General features: G+C 35.7%; 2 long non-coding RNA genes across 5 annotated transcripts in view; both read left to right on the forward strand.

Moving 5' to 3' along the window:
- Positions 1-1574, forward strand: part of LOC105480808 (uncharacterized) — a 694030-nt gene extending 692456 nt beyond the window's left edge. Inside the window, exon 9 of one of the 4 annotated variants that reach the window (XR_011624484.1) lies at positions 543-1574. This is a non-coding gene — a long non-coding RNA (uncharacterized lncRNA). The remainder of the gene's footprint in view (positions 1-542) is intronic. The other 3 variants (XR_011624483.1, XR_011624482.1, XR_986596.3) reach the window with 3 other exon arrangements.
- A 330-nt stretch (positions 1575-1904) lies between these two features.
- Positions 1905-24031, forward strand: part of LOC105480806 (uncharacterized) — a 113401-nt gene continuing 91274 nt past the window's right edge. Inside the window, exons 1-3 of the long non-coding RNA XR_011624487.1 lie at positions 1905-3847; positions 5449-5644; positions 17360-17892. This is a non-coding gene — a long non-coding RNA (uncharacterized lncRNA). The remainder of the gene's footprint in view (positions 3848-5448; positions 5645-17359; positions 17893-24031) is intronic.

Genomic DNA, 24031 nt, shown 5'->3' on the forward strand with positions numbered 1-24031 from the left:
AAGGTATAGCAGGGCTGTGTTCCTTCTGGATTGTTCCTTCTAGGGGAAAATAAATTTTTCGTACTTTTTCCAACTTCTAAAGGCTGCCTACTTTACTTGGCTTGTGGCTTCTTTCCATCGTCAAACCCAGCAATAGCTAGTAAAGTCTTTCTCATGCTGTATCACTCTTAGCAGTGACTGTTCTCTCTCCCTCTTCCACCTTTTTCTAGCCCTTGGATTACTTTGGGCACACATAGATAATAATCTAGTATAATCTTCCTATTTTAAAGTTAACTGATTAGCCACCTTAAATCCATCTGCAGTCTTAAATCCCCTTTGCCATATATCAGAACATATTTATAGTTTCTGAAAATGTGGATATGGGCATCTTTGTGGAAGCCATTCTTCCGCCTGCAACAATGAGCTGCACTTACCTGAATGCAAAAGGAGCGCGCTCTCTCTATAAAACCCACAGGCTACCTTTGTTTGAGTGTTCCCTCTCTATTTTATTATGTCAAATTCGATATTTAAAAACCTAAAATTAACATCTCTTGGTCTTACAGATATTTTCTAGTGTGCAAAATGTCTTTCTCAATATTGAAAATCCATATAAGTACATGGACAATGTCACATACCCGTGTGGATTTGCGAAATATTCCCTAATTTAGAGGGTAAGTAAAAAAATCAAAATAGAGTTTGCAAAACCGTTGTTTACTTCATGCAAGGAATTAATTATGCAAAACATTGTTATATATGATTCTGATCATAGGTAAAGACAGAAAATATCTTCTAAAATTGTGATATAGTCAAAGAAGCTGAGGGAAAAGGCAGGCAGTAAAAGCTGCTCCAACTGGAATTAGATATTCTACACAATACCACTGAAGTGGCACGGTAGTGCAGGCTAGCCAAATTTGATTAACAATTCTCCTTTTATATCTAGGGTCAGGCATGAATAGATATGGTATTCTGCCATCTTTATTATTCATCTGTTAACCACAATAATAGTTTTCACTCAGTTTTCTTGTAATGCTTTGTTTTATTCTTCTTGCTAGTTGAAATACAAAATTTGTATAGTATGCTACTCACCTCCTCTTTATGGGAAGGACCCAAATATTACTTATCACACCAAATAATTGAGTAAAACCAAGATCCATCTGGGAAATTTCCAATGTTTAAGGGTAACTAGAAAACGTGCATGGAGAACATGAAATAATATAATTAGAGAATACCAAGGGCAAATCATTTTAAAATGGAGACCAAGTCCTCAGTGATCTCACTTCCCTATTACTATCTGTAAATGCTCATGATGTTTATTATGGGATGTAGTTTATTTATAGTGATGGGGTTGGGAGAGATTGTTGGATTTATTCAGGGTGCTAGAGGTACACATATTTCAGTGGCTAGCCCTGGAGACACAGGCAAAAAACTGATTAAGCAAATTTTACATCTTCAGATATCTTCCTGTCACTTAAGAGATAATGTCCAGAAAATCTATTTTATTCCCATTGGAGCCACCCTCAATATGTATCTTGTTTTTTAATAAAAAAGGATTGTGAAAGGTTGTAAGTATCAAAATGTATCCTTTTGAACTAAGGTGATATTATGCATAGCCTACTCCCCCAAGTGACAAGAGTCATGGTAGCAATCCAGTCTCAGAAGAAATTGAGACCAGGACCATCTTCTCATATTGCCAGAAGACTCCAGATTTCCCTGGATAGTCAATGATTGTAGCGTCAGAGGTATTGCTATGGACATCGTTACAACTAACTAGTGAAATGGGAAAAGTTCCCTTGTCCCCCTCACAGGACGTGCGATGGAGGTGTGGCTCACTTCTTCAGTGCCCCGCTGCTGGGACTTCCAGGGGAGCATATAGATGGGCAGGCTGTGGGGCTCCGACCCCAAGGCAGTGTCTAGGGGTGAATGTTTAAGCCTCCTGAAGCCCCAGTGGTCATGTGTTACAGGGCGCTCTTTTAGTTTGCCTATAGGTGGCTTGTGTTAGCTCAATTTGACTCTCTTATTGTTGCAACCACAGAGGGCTTTCTGTATCCTGGGTTCTTGCCTTGGCATACTGGAAGAATCGGATCACACCTGCGCTTGGAGAATGAGTGCAAGGTTTTATTGAATGGAAGTAGCTTTCAGCAGATGGGGCACCTAGAAGGGAGATGGCTTTCCCCTGGAGTGCGCCGTCGGTAGCCCAGACTCTTCTTTGGCTACCCTGGCCAAACTCCACGTTGTTCTGCCAGTCGGTGGCCTGCTGGTGTGCCCTGCCTGTCGGTGCGTTTCTCTAGAAGTGCAGTGGCCTGTGTGTTCCTCCGCTGATGTGCTTCTCTCCACCTCCAGCTGCCTCTGTGCCTTCTTTCGCGGATCCACTCTTCTTGACGTCCAGCCTCTTGTGTGTCTGCTCGCTAAGGTCTCAAGTTTTTGTTTGTTTGTTTGTTTTTGTTTTGAGACAGAGTTTCACTCTTGTTGCCCAGGCTGGAGTGCAATGGTGCATTCTTGGCTCACTGCAACCTCTGCCTCTCGGGTTCAAGAGATTCCCCCGCCTCTGCCTCATGCGTAGCTGGGATTACAGACATGCACCACCACCCCTGGCTAATGTTTTTTTTTTTTTTTTTTTTTAGTAGAGACGGTGATTCACCATGTTGGCCAGTCTGGTCTCGAACTCATGACCTCACATAATCCACCACCTCAGCCTCCCAAAGTGCTGATATCACAGGCATGAGCCACCGTGTCCTGCAGGTCTCAAGTTTTTGTCAGTCCAGGCTAAGGTGGTCTTGGAAAATGCAACATTTGGGCTCCAAAGCAGGAGTGCCTTTCCTCACCTGGGTCCATGCAGTGGAGCCCTAGCCAGGGACCACATTCACCTCTACACAGTACTTCCCTTTCCCCCTTCCATATCATTTAAAGGAACCATACTCTTCCCTTCCCAGAACTCTGGTATCACTAGGATCTATTTTCCCGGAGCCGTGACTATTGAGTCCAAAAGAACATAAGACAAATTTCATTTGTCTGAAAGAATTTTTGGAGGTTTTCATGGCTCATGTGATGCATCCTATGTCACTGAAACCAGAAAACATTCTGGTCTTTGTTTAACTCAAAATACATGGATTTGTAATATTTTACGAACTGTAAAATTATAGTTGTGCTTTAAGTTCCTTTCCATCTATTGTATCTCTTGTGTAAACACACCTCCGTGACAGCCTGGATCCTTGGGGTGGGAGTGGGAAAATAATGTAATAGAAAACTTACTAAGGAGGTCTGTGTTTAATTATAATATATGTGGTTTATTCTGACAGAACTTGGAGTTTTCTTTATTATTCTAAATAGTCCAAGACCAGACTTGAATGCCCTAGTCCAAATGGCAAATGTCTCTCTTTCTAGAGTTTATACACAGAACAGGAAAAAACAATCATTCTTCATCTCCCTTCTTACTCTTGTTTACAAAAGGCTTTAACTAGGTCTTATGTCTGGGGATTCCTTTAAAAGTATTATTCTAGTTCAGCTAGCTGAGAATGAATAGAACAAAGAGAAGTCAAAGAGAAGTTTCCTGAAGTCATTTATAATGCCATTTTAATAGCATACATAAAGAACCATTCTGGCTAAAATATCCTGGGGGGCTTGACCACTAACATCATGGAGGAATGAAGGTTGAACAAGCACAATCACTGGACCAGGGTGAGAAGAAGATACCAGCAAAGTTCCTGCTACTCATTACGCTTGGCCATAGGCAGTAACTTCTGTCAGGAACTGAGATTTTTTTCTGTCCATAAATACAGATTTGGAAGCTCAGAAGTTGTGTCTGGAGTTGGTTCCTTCCGGTGGGTTTGTAGTCTCTCTGACTTCAAGAATGGAGCCGTGGACGTTCACGGTGAGTGTTACAGCTCTTAAAGATGGCACAGACCCAAAGAGTGAGCAGCAGCAAGATTTATTGTGAAGAGTGAAAAAACAAAGCTTTCACAGCCTGGAAGGGGACCCGAGCGGGTTGCCACTGCTGGCTGGGGTGGCCAGCTTTTATTCCCTTATTTGTCCCCTCCCATGTTCCATTTTTGTCCTATTAGAGTGCCCTTTTTTCAACCCTCTGTCCAATTGGCTGCTTTTAAGATCCTACTGATGGGTGCGTTTTACAGAGCGCTGATTGGTGCATTTTACAATCCCCTTGCTAGCTACAGAGCACTGATTGGTGCGTTTTACAATCCTAGCTGCAGAGTGCTGATTGGTGCATTTTACAATCCCCTTGTAAGGAAGAAAAGTTCTCCAAGTCCCCACTCGACCCAGGAAGTCCAGCTGACTTCACCTCGCAAAGCGACCTTCATCTTCACTGAAGGCTTAGGAAAAGAGGTAGAGCATTATACTGACCTATTTTACAAATTAAGCTTCCTCTTGAGAGTTCTTTTAGAGAAAAGATTGAATCCTAGATTTTATCTGATGTGCCTGAGAAGTCTTTTGTTTTATGAAATGGAATTTTACTTATGAGTTTAATTCATTTACTGATTCTCATTCATCAAATATTTATTGAAAATATAGTCTGTGGCAATTAATGTTTGGCAATCAATGGATACATACATAAAGGTTCTCTTCCACCTGGATACTGTGTGGATTTAATTAAGTTCTTATTTTCTTGTAATCTCAGGTATTCCTGAAATTGGAATGTTACAAACTATTGATAAGAGAAATTTTGAATGTGAAAGGAGAGCTAAATTTATTTGTGGGTAGATTAGATGATATTCTATGTGGTATGATTCAAGTAGCATAAAAAATCCTCCTGAAATATTCTACCACTACCCTTTTTCTAATTCCTAAAAATTCATAATTAATAAGTCATGAACTTATTAATTATGGGCCTTCTAAAAAAGGAAAAGCATTTGTAGAAATGGAAATTCTTTTAAAAAAGGAAAAATATAAAGTCATTAATGTTCAGCAATAAACATTCAATGCATATTAAATATAGACCTATTTTGGGTTATCCTTAGTTTATTTTTTAATACAACAACAGAGAATTCTAAAGGAAAGGAATTGTTCAGTGAAGTGGAAGTACCTATGAATCCATTAACTTAATGCCTTGATACATTTTACAGAACATACTATACTGGCATTGTGGTCTTTGAGCAGTATCCCTTTTCCCTCGCCAGATTTTAAATAAAATGAGAAATAAGATAAAATGTAAGATAAGTGGGAGATGTAAATATCACCATTTGGATTAATAAAAATCAAGTTAAACAATTTAGTTTTGTGTAAAAACAAATAGGCCTGTTAATTAAATCCTCAAATTAGGCAAACTTACCTATCACACTATGATAGTGTTGGGCTAAGGCAGCCTCTCATGTGTTCAAAAACAGACCAGGTAGGAGTGAAGCTGTGGTAGAAAGGGAAAGAGCACCTAATGTCTGTGGGCAGCCACTCATGTCCATATAAGAAAAAAAGTGGGGGAGAGAAATTTAAGCATGTTCCATTTATTCTTTCCAAATGTAGCAAGCAGATAAGTCATTCCACTTCTTTTGAGGGAGCGAGGAAAGAGGCCACGTTCAGAATTGTACCAACTGACTACCTTGACCTGGACATAAGCATCAGAATGGTTGCCCTCAGCAATAAAGACTGAACTGGGAATAGAAAGATGAACAAGGCAGTGCACTTCCCTTCAAAGATCTTACAGAGTCACAACCAGCAGGTAAAATGGAACACATCTCAGCTTAGAATCTTAGACGCTCACCTGTGAAACAAGAACGCTAATACCAACCTCAAATATTTGTTGTTTGAATTCAGTGAGATTTTGTGTATAAAGTATGTACCATCATATCTAGCTCAAGAAATAATTTAATAGATGTTTGTTTCTCATCTCTGCTTTCCACATTCAGATTGCCTCTACACTGTGTGGAATGAAATAGGTTCTATGTTTTTAAGATATTCTAGACCTCTAAGAATTCTTTAACAAATGGAAGATCAAAGTTATAAGCATTTTCTTTAGGGACTGTGAGTCAGAAGATAGACATTTGATATATCTGATGATAAAGACTGCTGTAGTCAATATTGGTTTAAAAAAATCACATAAAGTAATATAACTTTATTTCTTGCAGCCTTCAGCAACTAAATACTCAAAAAGTGTAATCGAATTCTTGAAAGACAGAATCTGTCAATCTAAAATTTTGTGAAAAGATAAGCTGTTTTTCAAGAATGAGGACAAACTAAAGGCATTATTAAACAGAAGAAACTTAGACTGTTTAACAGCCATAGATCCTCATTTAAGAACTTTCAAGCAGAAGAGAAATCACATTAGAATGAAAGTTTGAGTTGCAAAGAGTAAAATGTATATAGACATTGGTAAATATGGGATACATGTGAACAAACAGTATTTGTTTATATGCATCCCATATTTGTTCACATGTATCCCATATTTACAATACAATAAATACAAAATACAATATTTATTGTGTTTTACACATAATGTCGTAAAATAGTATTACATAATGCTTAATTAATCTTGTAAAAGTAAAGTTTTGGCCAAAAAATAAGTTGTTAGGCTGGCAGAGTCAAACATGTAAACATATTTGAATGGAAGGTAGATACTGATTGACTTTAGAACTTGTGAAATGTACATGTATATTTATTGAAGTTAAACATTTAAAATGGGATCTATATTTAGAAATGTCTAAGTTAGTAGAGGATAAAAATTGAGACAAAATTTAAAAACAATTTATTGAAAAGAAGGCAAGAATGAAGGGTGTATTATAAAGTAGAACAACAACAACAACAAAAACCATCAAAGATGTGAGAAACATCTCAGCTTATCTATAATCCCAGTAAAGACAATAAATTCACCAGGTAGATGACAAAAACTATAATCACAGTGGAATAAAGATCAAAGTTTGTGTTACTTCTAAGAGATTCACCTAAAAGCATAAGGACAAGTATTAAGGTACAAGTACAAGGGATAAATATAACAGGAAAGTAATACACAAAATAAAGTTTGAACAGTTAAAATAACATAAAAAAAGAAATCTTTACCAGACAAATGTTTGAAAGGAACATCATTAGGAATAGAGGTAGTCATAGCATGAAAAAGATCCAATTCTTGAGAGAAATAGAATAATTTTATCTTGCTTGGACCTAATAGCTCCAAACACACAAAGAATATAGTCAATAAATCTACAAAAAAGCTGCACCATTTAGTGTTATGATGGCCATAATATACTACATCACTTTCGGTTACTTATGTGCCAAGCAAATAAAAATGTAAAGATATAGAAGATCTGGTTATTTAAAAGTTTTGAGTGAACAGGTATCATCTATAAAATACTCAAGCCAGCATATATCAGCAGTCCAATTTTAAAGTAATCGCTACAAAGCATTTCATTGTGTGAATGTAAGGTATTTTTTTAATTTATTTTTTATTATTATTATGCTTTAAGTTCTAGGGTACATGTGCCCAATTCTCATTTCTGAGGCTTGACCCTTTTGACATGTCACGTCCTTATTATATTTTTCTCTATGTCAATGTAGAGGATTTTGAAGGCCTCTTGCTGCATGAGATGAAACAATAAGACCAGAGGGATTCTGTTTCTTCATTTATTTCAACACCAACAACCCCACTGAGTTTAACACATCCTCATGGTATTTCTCAAGGGTAGAGAATGAATTTCTTGGTATAGAATTGTTGGCATGTATTTCTTCCTTAACCATTAAAATACTCATCCTTTATAGCTTGCTAAAAAGTAAGTACGTGTAAGAAATACTGGTTGTCAATTCTTTCTAGGCTTGAGTCCTTCCCTCTGAAGTCTCTTGCAGTTTGTATCTCCTAATGTTGATAGGATGCTGTGAGGGAGGCAGGAAGAAAATCCATCCATAAACATTCGCTACTAGACAATGAACCATTTCAGATGTGTTTCCCCAAAGACACACACCAGTTTTAAACATTGTATTTATGGCCACAGAAACAGCAATTGGGCATATTGTTTGTTTTTCTTCAGAGGCTATTTAGGTGCACACCGAGTTGTTGGTAATGAGTTTCATAAAACGTGGAAGTCACCTTATCCCATGCTAACAGAGCAGCGATATTGCACGCTTAATCGTGCGAAGCATTTGGAAAACAATCTTCATAAAACCAAATGTCCAACCCTAGCAGGAGGAAATGTATGGTGTTCAAATTACTTTTGTTCTTTTGTACAGAATTCTGAGGACGTCAACACTTATAGTATTTATGTTTTATTTTGTTTGCTTCTTAAGTCAGAATCAGAATAATCAGAAAAGTTTACAAACTTTTTTCTCCATCTGAAAAAAGATAATATAGTTTGAAGAAATATTATGTATTTAGTAGCATTTTAGAAATGCATCTTTCAATTGTTCTAATTCCTTGAAATCAATCATTTTTACTTGTTGAATTAATCTCTTATAGATGAATGCAAATTAAGTGAAAATTGCACTTAAATATCAAGATTTATTTCTGTCTAAATAATATTTACATTAATTATTTTAGCTCAACATCCTAGAGTTTAAACCTTATTAATGATATGTATCTCAAGATTCAAAATTTGCCAAAACCTTTCCCAAATTTTTATTTTAATTTCAGGTGACTTTAAACCCAAGAAAGGAAAAAATAAAAAAATTGAAACTAAACCACAAGACAATGTTGTCAGATACTCTTAATGCCCATATAGAGCTGACAGACTTGTGGTATTTGAGACTTGCTTTAACAATATCTTAAATGATAATGACATAGAACTTTATCTGCAAATTTGTGAAGACTAATTGACCCTGACAGTAATTGTCTCACTAGAGGAGAAGGAAGTCAAAACTAAAACTTCAGCCACTTAACCACCCCTTACAGCCAAATCCCTTGTTGATCAGTGTGGAAAAATAATGAGACCTGCTGTTTCCAAAGGACCGTCTTGCTATTGTCGACACTCCAAGGTTTCTCATTTGAGACTCAAATTTATTTCAGTTCCTTACATGCTCTGTGCTATTTGCCTGTATTACCATAAATTATTTCCACTAGAAATGTTGAATTGAAAAACAAAGAGCACCGGGTGTTTTTGTGCAGGAGAAATGAATCTTACCCAAAGGAAATAATGGCCTCATTCCACTCTGATGCACAGCCTTGTATGTTCAGAATCTTTGTCTACACTCCAGGTGGGGGCCGTTATATAATTATAATATAATTGCTACAAATGATTAAACACATTGCTAATCTAAACCAAAGCAAAAGGCTTCCAGTTTTCTCATCTCAAAGCATTTAACCAACATCTTCCAGTATGAAACTTGCTTCTTTTTTGTTCAATTGGACTTGAATTCTATGCTTAGCTCTCATAAGCTTTTGTGTTCACTATTTCGTAAACATTGCATGCCTTATTCCCATCTCCAGATGCATATGCAAATGCATATGCCCCCAAACTAGTTACAGATGCATACGCTCCAAAAACCAGTTACAGTGTTAAAAGTCTTCCTGTACAATAATCTCCTGAGGTCAGTGTTGTTATACTTTAATTAATCATAATAGTTACAATACAAGCAACAAGAACAATTCCCACCATTTACTGAGAACTTGCTATATGACAGGCTCTGTGTGAAGCACTTCATATGCATCATCTTCTTGAAATCTCACAGTGATCACACATGACAGATTCTACTGTAATTCCAATATGCAATGAAATAACCTAGCACTTATTAATTTTCTAAGGGCCATGCAGCTTGTAATGGAGCAGAGAGTGAAAGAGGTTTGTCTGACTCCAAGTCCAGCATCCCTTTCTCTTCTACATATCCAGAGCTTACCTATTCTTCCAGATATGACTTGAATCTCACATTCAACTATAAAGACTTCCCTATTATTCCTTTCTTTTTCCCCTTCCTCCCTCCCTCCCTCCCTCCCTCCCTCCCTCCCTCCCTCCCTCCCTCCCTCCCTCCCTTCCTTCCTTCCTTCCTTCCTTCCTTCCTTCCTTCCTTCCTTCCTTCCTTCCTTCCTTCCTTCCTTCCTTCCTTCCTTCCTTTAATTATACTTTAAGTTCTGGGATACATGTGCAGAACATTCATGTTTGTTACATAGGTATATACGTACCATGGTGGTTTGCTGCACCCATCAACCCGTCATCTCCGTTAGGTATTTCTCCTAATGCAATCCCTCCCCTAGCCCCCAACCCCCAACAGGCCCCAGTGTGTGATGTTCCCCTCCCTGTGTCCATGTGTTCTCATTGTTCAACTCCCACTTCTAAGTGAGAACATGTGGTGTTTTGTTTTCTGTTCCTGTATTAGTTTGCTGAGAATGATGGTTTCCAGCTTCATCCATGTCCCTGCAAAGGACATGAACTTATCCTTTTTTATGGCTGCATAGTATTCCATGGTGTATATGTGCCACAGTTTCTTTATCCAGTCTGTCATTGATGGGCATTTGGGTTGGTTCCAAATCTTTGCTATTGTGAACAGTGCTGCTGTGATGATTGCTCAAGGATCTAGAAACAGAAATACCATTTGACCCAGCAATCCCATTACTGCATATATATAAAAGATTATAAATCGTTCTTTATGTTTTTGTTTTTGTTTTATTTTTGAGATTCACTATGTCACGGAGGCTGGAGTGAAGCAGCACAATCTCAGCTCACTGCAACCTCCGTCTCTTGAGCTCAAGGCATCCTCCCACCTCAGCCTCCCAAAGTAACTGGGGCTACAGATGTGTGCCACTACGCCCAGCTAATGTTTGTGTGTTTTGTAGAGACAGGATTTCACCATATTGCCCAGGCTGGTCTCAAACTCCTGGGCTCATCTCCCACCTCAGCCACCCAAAGTGCTGGTACTACAGGGGTGAGCCACCACACCAGGCCCCTTCCCTATTATTCCGAGGTGGTGTTAGTTCTGTGCCTTACACAGAACATACAGCTGTTACTGTGAACGTTATTACACAGTTCTTATCTTTCAGGTTTGTTGCTGTTATTCATATTTGCCGTTCTTACATCATCAGTATTATAAAAGCGGCATCTTGGTGCTTCCTTTACAATACCTGGCTCAATGCAGAGCGTATCATAGGTGCTCTGTTTCTATTAGTGAATTCTTTTCAGTCAAGTAAGCCACGTGGGGACAGGGAGAAGGGCTTAGTTAAGTGGAGAGCAGGCTTGTTCAGAATTCCATTCTGAGTATGTCTATTTTGGCATGTACCAAAAGAAGAGCTCTCCTCACTGTTTTGCCCTTTTCATCAGATAATTAAATAAAATATGTAGCCACTTACCCTGATGCATTCTCCACTTCATTGCCTTTTAAAATCATCTTAATAAACACAAGCTGAGGTGGAAAATATTAGCAACTGCATCAGGTTATTGTTGAGACTGGAAAAAAAAAAATCCCCTTCTAACAAGATACCAACTGTTCAGTTTCCTCTTTAGGCATTTTCTTTCTTGTTCCAGAAAATATACATGATGTACACTGTGGGTTGTCTTAGTTACCTTTTCCCTGTTTTTGGAAAGTGGGCACAGAGGACAGTGAGATCTAATTTTATACAATATTATTTCAATTGACGTACAAAGTAGTCAATAATAGCTAGTAATAAGGAGGATGAAATTATAATTATGATCACAAATTGTTATGAATTTTAAATGATATTCAAAATGTATTTCAAAAATAAGGAATATAAAATTGGTGAGATTAATTAACTTTTTAAAGGTGACATATGTGGCTAAAGAAAGGGTAGAGTCTGTATTTGACTCCCTGTCTCGCAAACACCTAAGTCCATGATGAATTCACGGTAAAGCAAGTTATCACTGAATCTTTATTGTGGCCTAGCATCCTTCCCTTGCTTTGCTTTAGCAAAGTCCTACTTTCTTGCTTTTCTTCAGTGTTGCTTACTCAACAGGAAGAATAATAAATTGTGCGACTCTCTCTGGCATTTTTGACAGGAGAAAAGATCAATCCTTCTGCTTTCTAAATTTTAAATCATGAAGTCACCATGCTCAAACACTCCCCTCTACATTTCCACTTTGAATCAGGTCCAGCAAACAGGGCTATCATTTCTGAAGCTCATTAACCCTGCTTTGCTTTCTCACTTTATCCTACACCTTAGTCCTTAACCATGACTACTACGGAAATGAAAGAAAATATCATCCATTCATTTTAGAACTCATCACTAGAAGTACATGAAGATTTCATTAACTATTTTTGGTTTTGAAGTTAAAGTGATTGGTTATTATATTGAAATGAAAGTATTCACTTGGGAAGTCAGGAGGCCAATATGTAATCTAGAATTGTAGTAATTTATGTACTTGATGATTTGATATATGTCCTGCATTTATCTACCACTGGCTCTAAACCAAGCCACCATCATTGCCTGTCTGCGTAACAAAGTAGCCAGCTCACTGTTGCACTTTTCCTATCCTTTCTTAACTTTGGTTTCTCCTCCACTCAGCAGCCAGAGGGAACCTTTTACAATAAAAGCTAGATTAAATTCAATGTTCAACTCAAAATTTTCCCCGATTTTTTTCATGAAATAGCCCACATTCACATAATGACCCATAAAGTCCTTCATGATCTGTCCTTCCAATTTCTCTGTGATATCAACTCCTACTACTCTATCCTTTCCATTTTTTTTTTTTTCCACTCTACTCAGAAAAACCTGGCTTCTTCACTATTCTCCAATTATGCCAGGCATGCTTCTGCTTCAGGGCCTATTTACTGTCTGTTTCCTCTGCATACGGTGCTCTTCCTCCAGATATCCACATGGCTAACTCCGTGACTCCTTTAAGTTTCTACTCAGATAACACTTCTCAGAAGCCCCACCATGATCACCGATTTAAAACTGCCAAATCAAAGCTCCCCTAATCTTTCTTATCATACTCTAAGGTTTCCATCATAACACTTATCACTTTTGTATATTATGTATTTATAATAAATTATTTGCCAGACTATAAGTTCCAGGAGGTAAAATAACTTCATCTTCTCTGTTCGTTGATGTATATTGGGCATTTAGGTAAGTGCCTTATACTCGGTGTTTGCTGATTGAATGAATGAATGAGTTAAAACAAATCTTGAAGGATCTTTATCCACTTATTTAAGGTGGTCTGGCTTATAACATGGTCCATGTCACATAAAGAGAGCCTCATACTTTGATATGAAACCAGGCTACTTTAACAAAGACTACTCTGGGATCCAGGTACATAATTTCAGATACTTAATTATGCAGAAATAAACAAGTAATCATTATTATATATGAAGATAAATAAAAAGTAAAAATTTTAAAAAGTCACTTCCAATCAATTTTTCTGTGGTACAGAAGTCAAATCGTTATTTAACAAATGATGTTTCTCATTCTTTCTTTACAATATCTGTAATAGTACTTATTTTACAGGACAATACATCAGTTACTAATAATAGTAAATAATTAAATTTATAATGATAACTGATGTTCATTAGTGTACCAATATATCCTTATCATAATTACCATCTCTGGCTTGGATTTTTGTGTAACGTCTTGCTGCTGCACAGATGGAATGGAGGAAACAACTGTCTTTGGTTGAGATTCTTGATAAAGTTTATAGTCTTTAAGCCTGGAAAAACTCCAAATCATGCAAACATCTGCCTTTAGACAAAGTATGAATATGAAATTCATCATAGCACACCCTTAGCTTTATTTTCCAGCAAGCAATATACTGTCTTCCTGTGGCATTTGTTTAAGGTTAATGATAATGTAATATTCTCAGGTACCTATAAAATCTATACAATATGCAGCTACCATGTCTCTTTTGATATGACTTCAAACTGGTTTCTTCAAACATTGGGTTTTTTATAATGGTGTAAGGAGGATAAAAAGCAGATGAAATTGCAATAACAACAACTAAAGGACAGAAAAGCCTAGCAACCACAAGGCAAGAGCAAGATAAAAATAAGAATACTAAAAGATAAATGCATTAATTCCTAAACACCTTCCTCCTCTTCTCGCAAGTAACACAAATGAAAGCCTTCTTACTAACAGTTTTCGGTTATCTCACTGTAGAAGGCAGTCTGCCATAGAGGGTAATTCCATCTATCTATCGTGCTGTACTTGAAACTGATAGTCCTACATGGATTTTTTTGGATACAGATTGAAATTAACCCCTTATGGCCTTAAAGCTTGAAAGTTATATTTGTTTTATAGGAGTTCTCTCCTCAGAAAAGAACTTTCAGGCCTCCCCCCCAAAAAAATATCGGCTAGAAGTGGTGGCTTACGCCTGTAATCCCAGCACTTTGGGAGGCCAAGGCAGGTGGATCACCTGAGGTCAGGAGTTCAAGACCAGCCTGGCCAACATGGCTTAACCCCATCTCTACTGAAAAATACAAAAATTAGCTGCGCGTGGTGGCTGGCGCCTGTAATCCCAGCTACTCGGGAGGCTGAGGCAGGAGAATCGCTTGAAGTTGGGAGGCAGAGGTTGCAGTGAGTCGAGATTACGCCATTGCACTACCACCTAAAAGACAGAGCAAGACTCCATCTCAAAAAAAAAAAAAAAAAGTATCAAACAACTGAATCTCACACATCACCACATCAGACAATGACCAAACACCTTTTCATCATGATTGCTTGCTTGCCCTCCCTGCTTTTTGTTTTCTTACACATTGTTTTATTTCTTCCCTGCTATATATCCCTAGTTTTAGTCAGTCAGGGGTTTAGATTTGAGACTGAGCTCCCATCTCCTCAGCTGCAGCACCTGATTAAAGCTTCTTCCTTGGCAATATTCATTGTCTCCATCATTGTCCTTTTGTGTGGGAGGCAGCAGAACCCAGACCGAGCCCCTGGTGTCTTGGTAACATACTGATGCTCTACACTTTAAACAACCAACAACCAATGTGAGGACATTAAAAAGAAGTCTTATTTTTATCCTCACATCTTTGTTGTTATAAATAGGAGAAAAACTTACAGTATAAAAAAAGAAGATATGAAAACATAAGCAAGGCAATTTATTTGTTGGTCCAAAAATACAGACACAACATGAAAATACTTTACAGTAGACTGGTATTTGCAGAACCCATAAGCCCTGATATAAGCAAATGCTCTCCAGAGAAACTCACCTTCAACCTCGTTATTCCACAAGTAATTTCTGGAAAAAAACCAAACATATGCCTCACAATGAAAAATAACCAAGCACGTACTGAAAAGGTACCATAATTAAGAAATTACTAAAATAACTGTATTAGTATTCTATTGTTATTGTAACTAATTACCCCAAATGTAGTGACTTAAAACAACCCACATTTATCATCTTATAATTATAGAGGTTAGGAATTCCAAAAATAAAGGGGTCAGCAGGGCTGCATTTCTTCAAGAGGTTCTAGTGGAAAATCTGTTTTCTTGCCTTTTCCATATTGGAGGCGGGATGAATTTATTAGATCATGACCTGTTTCTCATTTCCTGTAATCTTTACTCCCATGATGATACTTTCTTCTCTGAATGTGATGCTACTGCCCTCCTGTGATAAGGACCCTTGACATTACCTTGGGCCTACCTGTATAATTCAAGAGTATGTCTTCATCTCAAATTATTTATATATTTATTTATTTATTTATTTATTTATTTTGAGACGGAGTCTCGCTTTGTCACCCAGGCTGGAGTGCAGTGGCACGATCTCGGCTCACTGCAACCTCCGTCTCCTGGGTTCACAACATTCTCCTGCTTCAGCCTTCGAGTAGCTGGGACTACAGGCCCCCGCCACAATGCCCAGCTAATTTTTTTGTATTTTTGGTAGAGACAGGGTTTCACCGTGTTAGCCAGGATGCTCTCGATCTCCTGACCTTGTGATCCACCCGTCTCGGCCTCCCAAAGTGCTGGGATTACAGGCTTGAGCCAACGTGCCCGGCCAAATATAAGAATTATTAAAGTATCTATTATAAAATAATTATAATTTATGTTTGAAGCATTAGAAGACTGGAAAAAATGCATGTATGGAACAAGAAACTGTAAACATTACCTAGCATATTTGCAAAAGTATCAAATGAAATGTAAACTCAGAAAGTTACATGAAGAAACAACACTAAATAGTTGAGTATAATAGCACATATCAGAATATACAGTTAGTAAAATTATTTCAGAATACATTTTTCAAAAATACATGGAAAAATGTTCCATTTTCTCTTCTAGATGAAATTATCACAGAAGTTCATTTAAAAATACTCTTTAAATTCTGCATATACATTTATGTACTTCTCCGTATGTATGAAATGTTTAAAAATATCAGTAAAGTTTTGGGCAGTTGGACACAATGAAAGATAAACTTGAATAATTAAGTGGAAGTCTCAAGGACATTAAAAAATAAAAGTACGTGTTATGAAAGGAACTTAACGTGGTATAGAATATATATCGAGGAGATTCAATGTCTGGTCATAGTAGTTTGTGAAGGAATAAACAGATTGAATATAGGGGATTAATTTTTCTAGAAATTAGCAAATATTAACTCAACTAGAAAATATGGGTCAATTTCACCCAAATACAGCTATAAATTTATTATAATTTCAGGTGTAAAACTCTTTTAAGTAAAGTTATTGCAGAGTGAAAAAGAATAAATTTCAGAAAGCAATACAAATGAGATTTAGCATATTCTAAAGGTCACGCTAATTATCTGTGGGTACAGAATCGACTGTTCTATAATTACTGTTAAGACAATTAGGTTTTAAAATGAAAGAGCTTTTAGAGTTTCTATCTTACCCAAATTATAATCTAGTTCAAGTCAAAACGTAAGTGTAAATCAACAATAATTCTTATAAAAGCATAATAAAAATAAAGGAGAAGATGTTCTTAATCTTAGTGTAGCTTATCTTGACAACACAAGATAAAGATATACTTATTCTTAAAGATATCTCTTCTAGATTTGATAACATTAAACATTAAAAACTTATTTGGAAGAAGTGATTATAAATTATATAATTCAGCAAATATTTATAAGCCCCTAACATGTACTAACTGTTCAAAAATTTTGGGATATATGAGGAACAAAACAAACAAATATTTGCTCTTATTAATTTTAAATTTACCAGAAAAACAAGAAATAAAAACATGAAAATAAATAAATGATATATTATTTTAGAAGGTTTTAAGTGCTATAAAAAAAAAGGCAGAGTAAAGATGATCTGGCCTGGCTCTTGCGGCAGTGGGATTGTGCTGAAATTAAATAAAGTGGTTAGTGTAGGCCTCATTCAGAAGGTGATATGTGACAAAGACTTGGAGAGAGTGAGGAATGAGAATCCAGAGAAAAGCATTCTAGGCAAAGAGAACAGTCAGTGCAAATTCTTAATGTTTAGAGAACATCTAAGAGACTGTGTGCCTGAAGCAGAACAAATACGGGAGAAAAAGTGGAAAAGTGAATAAAATTAAATGAAATGAAGGGACAAATGATTTGTCAGGAGAAAATATTTACAACATTTATAAGAAAAGTGTTTATATCTCTAAAAGGAGTTCCATTGCCTGAATAAGAAAATAACAGACATTGTTATTGAAGAATAACAGAAGAATATTGAACAACGCATACGAATAAGCACATCACTGAAGAAGCAAACTGCCCATTAAGTCTTCGATCTCTCTGGTGGTAAGAATGATCAGGGAAATAATAAGGTAAATACAAATAATTAATTACTTCCTATGTTTTTTAGTTTTCAGTATACAAGTTTTGTCCTTTATTGAACATATAACTAAGTATTCTGGGTTTTTAATGCTATTATAAATGCAATTGTTTTCTTAATTTCAGTTTTTATAATGCTCATAACAAAGTGCGTATGTTTATATGTGTATACACACACATGTATAAAATTAGGTAATTGAAAATATAAGGAGTTCTATTTTTTCTTTTCCTATCTGGATACTTTCTCTTTCTTATTCTCGCCTACTTGCCCTGACCAGCACCCCCAGTACAACGTTAGAAGTGGCAAGAATGAATATCCTTATGATTTTCATGATCTTAGGAGAAAAGAATTGTCTTTCACCATGAGGTATGATGGTAGTTGTGGAATGTTTTGCAAATCCCTTTTAACAGGGTGAGGCTTCTATTCCTAGTTTTGTTTGTTTGTTTGGTATTGTATTTCTGTCAAATACTTTTTCTGGATTTATTGAGATGAGCATATAGTTTTTCTTTATTCTATTGACATGGCATATCACATAAATTAACTTTTGGATGTTAAACTGACCTTACATTTTGATAGAGATTGCATTAAATCTGTAGGTCACTTTGTGTACTATTGAAATTTTAACAATGCTAAGCCCTAATCCAGAATGTGAGATATTTTTTCATTTATTGATGTCTTCCTTAATTTTATTGGTTAATGTTTTATAATTTTCATTGTACAAGTCTTTTACTTCCTTGGTTTGGTTAATTCTTAAGTATTTTATAATTTGTAGTGGTATTGCAAATGAAAATATTTTCTTAATTTTTAGATGGTTTATTATTCGTATATAAAAATGCAACTGATTTTGTGTTTGAACTTTATATCTTGATTCTTTGCTAAATTCATTTATATTCTAAGAGTATTTTGTGTATATATTTATATAGAATTTTTGGAGTTTTCTACATATGAAGTCACATCATCTACAAACAGAAATAATTTTATTTCTTCTTTTCTGATTGAATTTTTCAATTTATTTTTCTTGTTTAAGTTCTCTGACTAGGACTTCCAGTACTATGTTAAATAGAAGTGAGAAATATTCCCATTCATAAGCACAAACTAGAAAATGTTGATCTCATAGAAATAAAAAGTATAACAAAGAGTATTGTAAGCTGAAAATAATAGGGGAAATGGAGAAATAGGGAGAGATTTGTTAAAGAATACAAAATTACAGCTAGATAGGAGAAATAAGTTGTAGTGTTCTATATCACTGTATGATGACTATAGTTGACAATAATATATCTTATAGTTTAAAATAGCCAGAAGGAGGTTATTTGATGTTCCCACCACAAATGATATATGTTTGAGATAATGAATATGGTGATTACTCTGATCCAATGACTACACATTGTATGTATCAAAACATCCCTCTGTACACCATAAATATGTACAATTATTGTGTATCAATTTATAAAAAGAAAAATCTCTAAAGAATCAATCAATAAGTACATTTTTGGTTTTCTTTTCTCTTCTTTCCTTTTTTTTTTTTTTTTTTTTTTGAGACAGAGTCTCTCTCTGTACCCCAGGACACCAGGCTAGAGTGCAGTGGTGTGATTTCAGCTCACTGCAACCTCCATCTCCCGGGTCCCGGTTCAAGCATTTTCCTGTCTCGGCCTCCCAAAGTGCTGGGATTACAGGCGTGAGCCACCACGCATGGCCCACTTTTTTGGTTTTCTAAGGAGAAAAATATATTCTTGGTCTTAAAGGGAAAGCTTTCAATTTTTTATTAATACTAGTAATATGATGTTTGTCATGGGGTTTTTATATATGGCTTTTATATGTAGAGGTAATTGCCTTCTATTTCTACTTTGTCTTTTTTCAGTCATGAAATAAATTTGAATTATGTCAAATGCTTTTTCTGCATCAATTGAGATAATCATAGTATTTTCTCTTTCATTTCCTTAATGTGGTATATTTCATTGATTGGTTTGTATACTTTGAACCTTGCTTTCCAAGTGAGTAATTTTTTAATATGCTGTTGAATTCAGTTTTCTAGTATACTGTTGAAAATATTTGCATCTATGTTTATTAGTGATTTTGGTCTGTAATTTTCTCTTCTTCAATTGTGTTTTTCTGGTTTTGGCATCAGGGTAATACTTGTCTCATGAAGTGAGTTAGGAAGTGTTCTCTCCTCTTCAATATTTTTTGGAAAACTTTGAAAAGAAATTGCCATTAATTAATCTTTAAAGATTAGGCAGAATTCACCAGTGAGGCCTTCAGATCCAGGGATTTACTTTGTTGGGTGTTTTTTATTATTTATTTTATTTTCTTACTCATTATATGGTTCTATTTAAATTTTCTATTTCTTCATGGTTTAGTCTTGGTAGCTTTCGAGTTTATAAGAATTTCATGTAGTTATCCAATTGTTGGCATGCAACTGCTCATAGTACTGTCTCATAATCCTTTTATTTCTATAAAATCAGTAGTGATGTCTTTCATTTTTTATTTTTGTAATTTGAGTCTTTTCTGCCCCACTTTTTCTCTTTTTTTTTATTTAGTTAAAGGTTTGTCAAACTTGATCTGTCCAAAGAGCCAACTTTTAGTTTTGTTGCATTTCTCTATTATTATTTTATTCTCTATCCCATTTATCTTTGCTTTTCTATTATTTCCTTCCTTCTACTACCTTTGTGTTTAATTTGTTTCTTTTTCTAGTACCTTAAGTTGTAAAGTTAATCTGCTGATTTAAAACATTTTTGATTAAATTTTTAATGTGTTATAGCTATAAATTTTCTTCTTAATGTGGCCTTCACTATGCCCCATAAATGTTGGTATGTTATGTTTTTATTTTCATTTATCTTAAATATTTTTCAGTTTTCCTTGTGATTTCTTTTTTAATTCATTTGTTATTTGAGTGTGTTTTGTAATTTCCACAAATTTATGAATTTTCTTGTTTTCCTTCTGCTACTGATTTCTAACTTCATCTGTCATGGTAAGAGATGAATTTTTGTTTGACAGCTATCTTTTCACAGCTACTGAGACTTCATTTGTAGGCCCCCACACAGTCTATCTTGGAAAATGTTCCATGTGCTCTTGAGAAGAATTAGTATTCTGTTGTTGAGTAGACTGTTCTGTATGTCTGTTAAAACTACTTGGTTTATTGTGTTCTTTAAGACCTCTATTTTCTTACTTATTTTGAGACTAAATGTTCTATACATGATAGAGAGTAGGATATTAAATCTCCAACTATTATTGTAGAGCTGCTTATTTCTCCCTTTAAATCTGTCAATTTTTTCTTTATATGTTTTGATGGCCTGTTATTATTTTGTAATCTCTATTGACTTGTCCTCAAGACAACGACTATTTTCTGCCAGCTCAAATCTGTTGAGATCTATTTTGGTTATTCTACCTTTTAACTGGAGAATTTTCATTTGTTTTTATTTAAATAGTGTTTATTACTTTATCATATTTTTGATGCATTATTTCCATTAGTTTTTTTAACGTGTTTATATTATGTACCTTTTCAAAGTCGGCTTCTATTGACTGTTTTCCCTGTGTATGTATTACATACACATTCTTTGCATGTCTCCTAACTTTTTATTGAAAACAGCTTATTTTAGATAGTATAACAAATCTGAATATAGATCTGCTAGTGGAAGGAGTAATTGTTATTTGACTGTTTTTCATTGATTTAGTAACATGGCTGTAATCCATTACTTTTTAGCATGCAGTCTCTTATGTGCCTGGTCAGATGTTCTTTCTTTTCTTTTTTTGTTTTTTTTGTTTGTTTGTTTGTTTTCTGGTTTATTTGTTTTAATCTTGTAGCTTGGCTACTTATAGCTCGGTCCTAGTCAGCATAAGCCACTTATTAGTCAATTGTTATGATTAAACTCTCTCAGCCGGTAAGATCTTTCCTCTCTCTGTTGATATGTTGAATATATATGTAGCTTACAGACTACTACTACTGTTCAGTGTGTTTACATGGGTTTTTTTTGTTTGTTTTTTGTTTAAATCTGAATTCGGCTTGGGACCAAGACCTTGGAGGTTACTCTTCTTATTGCAGTTTTGAGGGCACAGCACTGGGCATGCATACTCTTTCAGATTACCAGTAGTGGCTATGATTTACTTCTAAACATAGTTTCCTAGGAGTCACACTTGTGTCAGAGAAGATCGCCAGTGAGTGTTTGGTAAGAAGTTGAATTTAAGTATTTGTGCCATTAGGGATGTGTCCTTTGAACTGGTCTGTGTGTGGTTTTGAAAACACCTTCAAGTCTGTCCATATCCTGTTCTGATTACTTCTGAGTGAGCAAAGCTCATTGTATATGGGCAATCTTCTTGACTCCTGGGGTTGAGTATGATTCCAGGAGTACTCTTCTTAGATATCTCTTTCCCTTGTTCTCTCTATTAAAGCTCTGAATGTTTCCCTCTATTGCATCATGTTTTGTATCATGGAGCTTCTAGCCTCTCATAATTTCTCACCACTAAGATATTCATTATTTCAGATACTTCTCTTAGTCACAGAGTTCCCCATGCTTTTTAACAACAACAATAACAATAACAATAATAATAATAAAGATCCTCAGGCAGCATTGCAGAGCTCCATAGATGAAAGCTGGGGTTGGGGAGGGGATCAGAAAAGGGAGCCCAGTGTTTTTGGCTATACCAATTTGCAATATAGTTTTTTGCATGCTGGGCTGAAGGGGGCAGAAAGGAAGCGAGTCATGACCCAAATACTATAGAATCTCACTGTTCTTACTGAGACTTAGTAGATTTTTTCCAGTGAATGTTTCTTTAATTCCTGTATGCTCTTAGAGAATTTCCCTAGACTATAATTTTTTATGGTTTTCAACAATAAAATTTTTGTTTTGCTAAGAAAAGGTTACTCCTAGCTCTTGACTCTGCCACTCCTATATAAGTATTTGCATATGTACGTCATGCAGAGAAATGTATTTATAGTGTGTGTGCACCCACATACATTTACAACTGAATAGAAAAAAAGCTGGCACACTAAGCACACTAATGGTAGCTAAATAGAACCTTGGGTATGGTTGGCTAAGTGCAGACTAGTTTTTATTTTATCAGTTAATTCTATTGATACAGTGCTGTAACTCTCCTGCTTTATATGCCTCATTGAATTCTTGCCACTCAAAATATTAAATACTTAAATGTTGCCATTCTAGGTCCTTTCTAGTCGGTTTCCAAGATTTTTGTCCAACATGTCCTTACTGTCCTTTCTTCCTATTAAAATTTGACTTACTACCCAAGGCCCTTATGAAACATTACCTTTCTCAAGATTTATTTCTTGATCAAGCCTCTGTGTCCCACCTTCCCTTTTATATAACTTTATGGGGTACATGGTTTAGTTAGCTTAATCCTTTTCTGCTAGATTGTGAATGCCTCACGGGCAGAAAGTATGTCTTATTCTTTTTATTCTTCACCTAGTGCTTTACAAATCAACTGCCACATAGTAGGAACTCAATGAAAATTAATCAGTCTCGAATAATTGTACTCCACCATAATATCTGGCAACAGAAATCATTTGCTTAAGGCTGTGGTTATGTGCATTCAACATTAAGTGTAAAAAGTAATATGTACTCTGTTAGGAAATTAGTGGAAATATATTGCCTTGAATACTTGAACTTACAGGGCACAAAGCATATGCAATTGAGGGTGTGAAAAAAATATGAAATTCTGACTCTCAGAAAAGGGAAGGAGATGAAAGTTGATTTTTTTCTGAGTATTCGCTTTGCTCCAGGCAGTATGTTAATCCCCTTGCATACTTTGAATTCATCTGTTTATTTTTTACAATAATCCTGAGACTTAGGCATTATTCACACTTCATAGAATGAGAATTTGAGACCTAGAGCTGTTAAATGACTTACTGAATGTTACAAAACCAATAGCTGGTGGAGCCAAGACTCAAACCCAGGTGTGATCCAAATCTTGACTTTCTTGAATTTTAATTTGTCATTGTAATAAAACTATTTAAAATTAATTATCTTGTAACTGGCAGTGATCTTTAACTTCTGTTTTCCCTGTTTGGGGTCATCTTAAAAATCAGTGGTATATTGGACTGACTGGATCTTTCTGTCTCATTAGATATTGTCACATAAGCATAGACAAGATCATGGGTGAGACTTATAACACCTATTGGCTGTAGGCAAGACGAGAAAGCCTTCCTGGCATTTCCTGCAGAAACAGCCTTTCAGATGTCTTCTTGGTGGGAGACAAAGGGCATTGCCAACTAGCTAATAGGCAGACCTATCTTTTAAAAAGAATACTGGATAATGCTCTGAAAGCAGAAAACATTTATCCTTAGTTGCATGGTAAGGTCGGCATGTTATCTCTGAATTTTCCCCTTCCTTCCCTCTCTCCACAATAACAGATGGATACAACTATTTGGATAATGCCTCATCTTAGTGAAGTTCCTTAATTAAACTGGATACTCTGAAAAAGCACTGTGTTTTGCAGGTGGTGACACATGCATCAACATGTTACAAAAATTCCGTATGTAAGTGAAAATTACTTATTT

This window comes from Macaca nemestrina, chromosome 6, assembly GCF_043159975.1.
Source record: "Macaca nemestrina isolate mMacNem1 chromosome 6, mMacNem.hap1, whole genome shotgun sequence".
Taxonomy (NCBI): Eukaryota; Metazoa; Chordata; class Mammalia; order Primates; family Cercopithecidae; genus Macaca; species Macaca nemestrina.